Genomic DNA, 9,262 nt, shown 5'->3' on the forward strand with positions numbered 1-9,262 from the left:
TTCCTGAAATTGTTTTTCTGTACATGTACATCACGTCCACAGATTTCCGTCCCATTCGGGTAACAATCGGAATTAAAAATAACGGGGAACGAATACACTGTATCCGTTTTGCAGATGATATAGTAGTACTTGTAAGTTTCACCAACCATCTCTTCCCAATCACTTCAAGGTGCAGGCCATTCCTGGTACAGCCCGACCTGTGGATACTCTCAACTGGCACAACCGAATTGTGTGCCTCGTCGGCAGTCGTCAGCGCCCTCTCAGGTCCCATATTAACTCTCCTCACAGCACTGTCGCGATGGTATTGATCGTAAAGACGGAACATCTGTACAAAATGAACATTAGCGGACCGCAATATCGTATTAGTGAACCGAGTTTGAGGAACAGGCCTTTCCAAGATCACTCCCAGCCTTCCACACCATCACTACTAGTTCTTCTTTAGAAAAATAGTGACAAAAATCCCCGAGTCTTGTGTCGCCTTATTGAGCTTAGCGCTAGATTTAAAAATGCGTTACCTAATGAATGTTTCCTGCAATGTCTCCTAGTGTCTACCCCGCGGCCATGACTGCTTAAAGCATTAATTCGACGGAAGAAAGTGCTAATCCACTTGAGCTTAATTTGAATTTTAGTTTTTTATATGTTTTACTGAATTAAAAGATAAGAATATAAACATCGTAGCAAAAAAAATTACACACTAGACAATGGTTCCTAGTGAAACATATGGAACTATTTGTTACCAAGATGTGATAAATTCGAAAACACAACAGATACCATACTGAGACTAGCGCTAAATTCATACACTGGCCCCTCCAATTCTTTTATAACATCAAGGGAGGAGGTATCACTGACAATGCTCGTCTACCGGATTTGCAAGCCGGCCGCTGTGGCCGCACGGTTAAAAAAATGGTTCAAATGGCTCTGAGCACTATGGGACTTAACAGCTGTGGTCATCAGTCCCCTAGAACTTAGAACTACTTAAACCTAACGAACCTAAGGACATCACACACATCCATGCCCGAGGCAGGATTCGAACCTGCGACCGTAGCAGTCGCACGGTTCCGGACTGAGCGCCTAGAACCACTAGATCCCCGATGCCGGAAGCCCGGTTCTAGGTGCTTCAGTCCGGAACCGCGCTGCTGCTGCGGTCGCAGCTTCGAATCCTGCCTCGGGCATGGATGTGTGTGATGTCCTTAGGTTAGTCAGGTTTAAGTAGTTCCAAGTCTAGGGGACTGATGACCTCAGAAGTTAAGTCCTATAGTGCTCACAGTCATTTCAACCAGATTTGAAAATTTACTATGCTTCCTTGTTTGGATATATTATTAAAGTCCGGAAAAAGACCTCTAGAACTAGATCTGCCACATCAGAAGAATTAATCATTAAACGATATGTTTTTTTCTTTACAGGTGTGACTACACACAGGCTCCGTGCATCATCAGACGGTAGATATATCGGCTTGAGAGTTACAGTGGACCAAATACCGTATAAACGTTGTCAATTATGTATGTCATGTGTCGAAAATAAATCTGCAACTGCTCTGTAAGGTGTAATAACCTTCACTTATTATTAACTGAGTAAATTAATCCACTGTTTATTCGCTGGCACGTCTTTTAATTTTCTGGTATGACATACAAGTAAAAATGATTCATTGTATTGCATGAGTGTTATACTAGTGTTTTCAGTACTTGCACTGTAAGGATGTGCAAATAATATGGATAATTTCGAGGTGTGTGGCTGGCGGATACTTTCACCACGAGCAATTCACCCGTCTTAAGTTGGCACCACCACAGTCTCTCGCTACGATTACCATTCTAACAGTCTAAATTGTGGATGTATTAACTCCCCTTTGATCAGACCTCTTCTTAATTGAAGAAAAGGATGCACCATCCAGCTCCGTGATAAAGAACGCAGTATAATACAATCAATTTCACCGTTTTTCCGAGGTTTGCAGGCTACGATGTATCCAGACATAATTTTCAGGCTAGAGCAATTTAGAAATGAAAGAAACTGCATCCTTCTCCAGAGGATATATTGTAAAATTTTACACATACACACACACACACACATATATATATATATATATATATATATATATATATATATATATATATATATATATATATATGTGTGTGTGTGTGTGTGTGTGTGTGTGTGTGTTCTTGTCTGACACACACGGAAAGAGACCAACAGCTGAAGAGTGAAAAATTTGATATCGGCTTAAGGTAACATTAGAATACAGATATATGTTCATCTTTCTTGCCGTATATACCTCATTGTGGCGCGGCCAGTTTCATATTGCATCTTTGCCCCTTACAGTGTTCCGATACTTATTAAATGACATATACTTTATCGCTAAATCAAAATGAGATTTATCACGACTGTCCCCCCCCCCTCCCCCTACTGTACATCGGTGCTTTCCATCCTTACTGAACGACAGTATACAGCAGTGGCGCACATTTTACAAAGATACATACAGTACATAATCAAATTTCATATGGAAGTGTTACTTAAACTACTATTAGTAGTTCGGCCACGTTTGTGTCTTATTTATCCCCTGTATGTATCAGCTTTATTTATATTACAATTAACTTGCATAAAATTTATAAAACTTTAAAAGTTCAGTTTCTGAGAGATCATCACTCGACAAAGGATATGTCTGAATTAGAGCCTTTTGCTCCATTATTGAGCCGTGACTGACAACCATACTTTGCGCGGTCACACCTCCACAACGTTAAGCGGTGTTCGCTGCGTGCCATCAGTGCAACTACAGAGAACAATTCAGCCTCGTTTCTATATCTTTATAGACGACTACGAATTGCAGGTCGTTATAGCGTCCATAGGGTAGCTCCGGTAGATAAGTGCATGCTGATGTGTGTTTGGTTAAAAAGTTCGATGCCGCGACGGAGAAGCCATAAAGTTTCGACCAAGGTTATCAGTATCACGTCGAGAACTCATCATATTCCAGGTAAGCCCATAAGTTACTTGCTTTAATTCCTCCTTCATTGTAAGGTTCGGCGTCCAACGGCGCTACAAAGGGCACTTAGAACGTATTCGTCATTGTAGGCAGACGCAAGTTTGATTACTACTTCCCCCGAGTGTGTATTCCTCATTCAACGAACACTAAACATATCATATGTGAACAGTTTTTCTTGCAGACTCTTTTCATCTCACATATGGTAAACACCCATTTCATATATAGTTCTCCTTACATGTCTTGGTAAAAGAGCATAAAATTTTAAGTGACTGACATACAGAAATAAAAACATGTCTTAAATTTGTTCCTTCTCACTACGCATAAATGTAATTTTAATATTGGCGGACACGCGAGGTCTAATACATTTTGCTTATTTTACTTATACACAAGTTTATACATGAATCTGTCACAACATTTTTGATGTTTCCATAGCAATATTTAAATGCAAGTGAATAACATTTAAGAGATCGTTTTCACCTACAAAACTGGTAAGGCAACATGTATGTTTACAACTTTTTATAATGAGCTAGTACTACCTTTAACTTCTCAACTCGTGACGTAATCTTTGTTTACATGAATAATTTTTGCAAAACATGTTACATGTTGGGAGTGGAAAATCAATATACGTATGTGCAATCTGTCTGCGTGAATTACTGGCATTGTCTCATTTAATTCAAGCGTCTGTAATTCCAGATTGCTAACGAAAGGAATAGAGAACTTCACTCTCGCGTTTTCAACACAACCACGCATAACTACACTTAGCTACGCGTTTCTCAAATTACCAGGTGATGGTCTCCTAATATAACCTACAGGGAGGTATGATGAGTATGGAAAGAAGCATTCATCATCTGCTGAAATCTATCGCTTATACATCACACCATAATTCAGCAAATCCTCTGTGAACGCTTCCTTGTGTTTTGCGACAAACTATTTAGTCAGCGATTGCAGGACTTCAGGCAAAATTCTAACATCATTGTGTCATATAAGTTTCTTAATGTCATTTGCTTAAAAGTACCTGTAATGATTGTACTTCAGTGTCCCTAATTTATAATTTTCATTGCGGGATACAGCTCCTGTGTACTATAATATGTATATATGTAAATAATATGCTACGACTTATGTATCAAAAGAAATGTTTATGAGACATACAGGTAAGTTATCACCATGTGTAATTGTGTCTTGAACACCTGTATTTGGCTTTCAATGGTCGATCCGACACCCTTTTTTTATGCTTTAGTAGTACAGGATCCTCCATTTCGCAACATTTTACATATTACAACTTCTTTATATTCACACATAGCTTTCACATAATCACATTCATACACATATTTAATTGTAAATAATTACTCATATTGCCGTGTGGCCCGTTTCTTTCGGTACCAGCTACCTAAATGCCCTTTCTTCTCATTACTGGGACGTGTCCTTGCATTGCCTCCTGGAAAAAAACTTAACATTACTTGTAAACTAAGTACGTACTTGCTCCAAGGCCAATCAATGTATCATTCACAGTATATATACACTCCTTGAAATGGAAAAAAGAACACATTGACACCGGTGTGTCAGACCCACCATACTTGCTCCGGACACTGCGAGAGGGCTGTACAAGCAATGATCACACGCACGGCACAGCGGACACACCAGGAACCGCGGTGTTGGCCGTCGAATGGCGCTAGCTGCGCAGCATTTGTGCACCGCCACCGTCAGTGTCAGCCAGTTTGCCGTGGCATACGGAGCTCCATCGCAGTCTTTAACACTGGTAGCATGCCGCGACAGCGTGCTCGTGAACCGTATGTGCAGTTGACGGACTTTGAGCGAGGGCGTATAGTGGGCATGCGGGAGGCCGGGTGGACGTACCGCCGAATTGCTCAACACGTGGGGCGTGAGGTCTCCACAGTACATCGATGTTGTCGCCAGTGGTCGGCGGAAGGTGCACGTGCCCGTCGACCTGGGACCGGACCGCAGCGACGCACGGATGCACGCCAAGACCGTAGGATCCTACGCAGTGCCGTAGGGGACCGCACCGCCACTTCCCAGCAAATTAGGGACACTGTTGCTCCTGGGGTATCGGCGAGGACCATTCGCAACCGTCTCCATGAAGCTGGGCTACGGTCCCGCACACCGTTAGGCCGTCTTCCGCTCACGCCCCAACATCGTGCAGCCCGCCTCCAGTGGTGTCGCGACAGGCGTGAATGGAGGGACGAATGGAGACGTGTCGTCTTCAGCGATGAGAGTCGCTTCTGCCTTGGTGCCAATGATGGTCGTATGCGTGTTTGGCGCCGTGCAGATGAGCGCCACAATCAGGACTGCATACGACCGAGGCACACAGGGCCAACACCCGGCATCATGGTGTGGGGAGCGATCTCCTACACTGGCCGTACACCTCTGGTGATCGTCGAGGAAACACTGAATAGTGCACGGTACATCCAAACCGTCATCGAACCCATCGTTCTACCATTCCTAGACCGGCAAGGGAACTTGCTGTTCCAACAGGACAATGCACGTCCGCATGTATCCCGTGCCACCCAACGTGCTCTAGAAGGTGTAAGTCAACTACCCTGGCCAGCAAGATCTCCGGATCTGTCCCCCATTGAGCATGTTTGGGACTGGATGAAGCGTCGTCTCACGCGGTCTGCACGTCGAGCACGAACGCTGGTCCAACTGAGGCGTCAGGTGGAAATGGCATGGCAAGCCGTTCCACAGGACTACATCCACCATCTCTACGATCGTCTCCATGGGAGAATAGCAGCCTGCATTGCTGCGAAAGGTGGATATACACTGTACTAGCGCCGACATTGTGCATGCTCTGTTGCCTGTGTCTATGTGCCTGTGGTTCTGTCAGTGTGATCATGTGATGCATCTGACCCCAGGAATGTGTCAATAAAGTTTCCCCTTCCTGGGACAATGAATTTACGGTGTTCTTATTTCAATTTCCAGGAGTGTATATATAATGTAGCGCTAATGTAGATTCTTATATATATATATATATATATATATATATATATATATATATATATATATATATATACTGTAAATAGTAACTTAGCGTGTAGATATCTTCCCAAAATCAGTTCATTTTCTTTCCTTCCATGTAAATGTTTCCTCATCTTTTCACTCATTAGTTTTATTGTTATAGTGTAGACCACGGTATTTATTTTAGTAATCAATTTATGTTCATAATCTTTGGCTATACTTTACTTGCTATACACACACTAATATTAGTTGAGCGTCTGGCGTGTTAAGCAGAGTGTTGGACTCGTTTTGACTTCACGCATGCGCCGAAGTCAGTGCCCTGCGATGAAAACGTCGACTGTGCTATTGCTTTGCCTCTCGTTATAATGCTACACCATTTATTTCTTCCCACCACATTTATCAGTTTAGTAGTGAATTTGCATCATGGCGATTAAATTCAGTTTACTTATTTCACAACATCCTTCTGTCAGTGAACAAAATCTTAAATAACTAATGACTCACATTATTTCTATTTACACACTTTTGCTAGGCGTAGAGCAATAACTCAGTGTGGCATTGACTCAACAAGTTGTTGAAAGCCCCTTGCAGAAATACTGAGTCATTATGCCTCCGTTGCCGTTCATAAATCGGAAAGTGTTGCCGCTGTAGGATTTTGTGCATGAACTGACCTCTCCATTATGTCCCATAAATGTTCGATGAGATTCTTGTTGGGCCATCTGCTTGGCCACATCATTCACTCGAACTGTCAAGAACTTTCTTCAAACCAATCGCGAAAAATTTGGTCTGGTGACATGGCTCATTATCATCCATAAAAAGTTGTTTGGGAACATGAAGTCCATGAAAGGATGCAAATTATCTCCATTTCCAGTCAATGATCCATGCACACATAGCCTACGCCAATATCGAGCCATCACCAGCTTGCAAAGTGTCCTGTTAACAACTTGGGTCCATGTCTTCGTGGAATCTGCGCAACACTCGAACCCCACCATCAACTCTTACCAACTATAATTGTGTTCAATTGACCAGTTCACGGTCTTTCAACCGACTAGGGTCCATCGATATGGTCACGAGAGCAGCAGAGGCGTCGTGTTGTTAGTAAAGGCACTCGCATCGGCCATCTGCTGCCATAGCCCATTAACGCAAATGAGGCTGCACTGTGCTAACGGGTACGTTCATCGTACGTCCCACATTGATTTCTGATGTTATTTCACGAAGTGTTTCTTGTCTGTCAGCACTGACGACCCTGTGCAAACGGCGCTGCTATCCGTCATAAGTGAACACCGTCTACCAATGCGTTGTCCGCAATCTTGACACTGTGGATCTCGAAATATTGAATTTCCTAACGATTTTCGAAATGGAATATCCCACGCCTCTAGCTCGAACTACTATTCCGCGTTCAAAGTCTGTTAATTCCCGTCGTGGCCCATAATCATGTCGGAAACCTTTTCACATGGCTCACCTGAGTACAAATGGCGGCTCCGCCAATCCACTGCCCCACTGTATCTTGTGTGCGCGATACTACCGCCATCTGTATATATGCACATCGCTCTCATGACTTTTGTCAACTCAGTGTGCGTCTTGCGAAATTTCCACAAAGAGAAAATTCGATACATTTGAGCTAATACAGACATTTTCGCACCATTCTCAAATTGAGCAGTGAAGGGCAGATCCGATGCTGGTACCCGAAGTACCCTCCGTTACACAGTTTAGTCTGGCTCGCCGAGTAAAGATGTAGATGTAAATCCAGTGCCTTACCAGTACACAATCTCAAAAAAATGGTTCAAATGGCTCTGAGCACTATGGGACTCAACTGCTGTGGTTATTAGTCCCCTAGAACTTAGAACTACTTAAACCTAACTAACCTAAGGACATCACACACATCCATGCCCGAGGCAGGATTCGAACCTGCGACCGTAGCAATCGCACGGTTCCGGACTGCGCGCCTAGAACCGCGAGACCACCGCGGCCGGCAGTACACAATCTCGCTCAGTCGCTGTCACAAACAGCTAGCACCAAATGTTTCGTACACAAACTACATTGGTGGGCAAAGATTAAAAACCAAAGTAATTTTCCCATGTCTGTCAATGTCAAGTAACTTGGCTCATAGAAACTTGGACCTTACATACGAGGCTTGTTTTTTAAGTAAGTACCGGTTTGCCACACCATGGCAGCAGATCTGCGGTCGGCGTTCTGCGCATGCGCAATGGGTATCTACATCTGTTGTCTGCCCACTGACTCCATTACAGTCTGATTCTTCCTTGTTTACGTTGTGTACTGAGTGTTTAAGATGCCTCCGATAATCGTGAGTCCCGCCGAATGTGAAGTACGGGCTGTTATAAGATTTCTTAGTGCTAAAGGCCTAAAAGCGATCGGTATTCATCGTGAGATATGTGCAGTTTACAGAGAAAACATTATGAGTGATGAAATGGTAAGAAAGTGGGTGAGAGCATTTAAAGATGGCCACACAAATGTGCATGACGAACAACGAAGTGGGAGTCCTTCGGTAGTTAGTGGAAGTTTGATGCAGGAAGTGGTTAATAAGGTAAGAGAAAACAGAAGCTTTACGATTTCCTCCTTGCAGGATGACTAACCTAATGTTTCTCGTAGTGTTTTGTATGGCATTGTGACCGAACACTTGAATTACCGAAAATTGTGCCTATGTCGGGTACCGAAAATGTTGACGGATGTGCACAAAACCAAACGTTTAGACAGTGCATCGACTTTCCTTAAGCGGTACCACAACGACGGTGATGATTTCTTAAGCCAAATTGTAACGGGCGATGAAACATGGTTAGCCTACGTCACACCAGAATCAAAGCAACAGTCCGTGGAATGGCAGCATTCAGATTCACCCAGAAAAGTGAAGTTCAAGCGAACAATTTCTGCCTGGAAAATCATATGCACAGTTTTTTGGGACAGAAAAGGAGTATTGCTTGAGGAATTTCTGCCTCATAATGAGACAATCAATGCAGCAGCTTACTGTAAGACACTGCACAATCTGCGCCGTTCAGTTCAGAACAAAAGACGTGGCAAGTTGAGCAAGGGCATCGTTTTGCTGCAAGACAATGCCCGTCTGCATATGGTGAATCAGACCAAAGATCTATTCACATCTTTTCGATGGGAAACTCTAGTTCATTCTCCGTACAGCCCCGATCTTGCGCTCAGTGATTACCATCTGTTCTTGCACTTGGGAGGTCAGGGTCTTCAAGATGATAACGAAGTCAAAAAAATGGTTCAAATGGCTCTGAGCACTATGGGACTTAACTTCTGAGGTCATTAGTCCCCTACAACGTAGAATTACTTAAACCTAATTAACCTAAG

General features: G+C 43.2%; 1 long non-coding RNA gene across 1 annotated transcript in view; it reads left to right on the top strand.

The window, feature by feature from the left end:
- LOC126336421 (uncharacterized) overlaps positions 1-1,540 on the top strand; it is a 51,293-nt gene extending 49,753 nt beyond the window's left edge. The window contains exon 3 of the long non-coding RNA XR_007564960.1: positions 1,404-1,540. This is a non-coding gene — a long non-coding RNA (uncharacterized LOC126336421). The remainder of the gene's footprint in view (positions 1-1,403) is intronic.
- Positions 1,541-9,262: the final 7,722 nt, after the last annotated feature.

The sequence above is a fragment of the Schistocerca gregaria genome, chromosome 2 (assembly GCF_023897955.1).
Source record: "Schistocerca gregaria isolate iqSchGreg1 chromosome 2, iqSchGreg1.2, whole genome shotgun sequence".
NCBI lineage: Eukaryota > Metazoa > Arthropoda > Insecta > Orthoptera > Acrididae > Schistocerca > Schistocerca gregaria.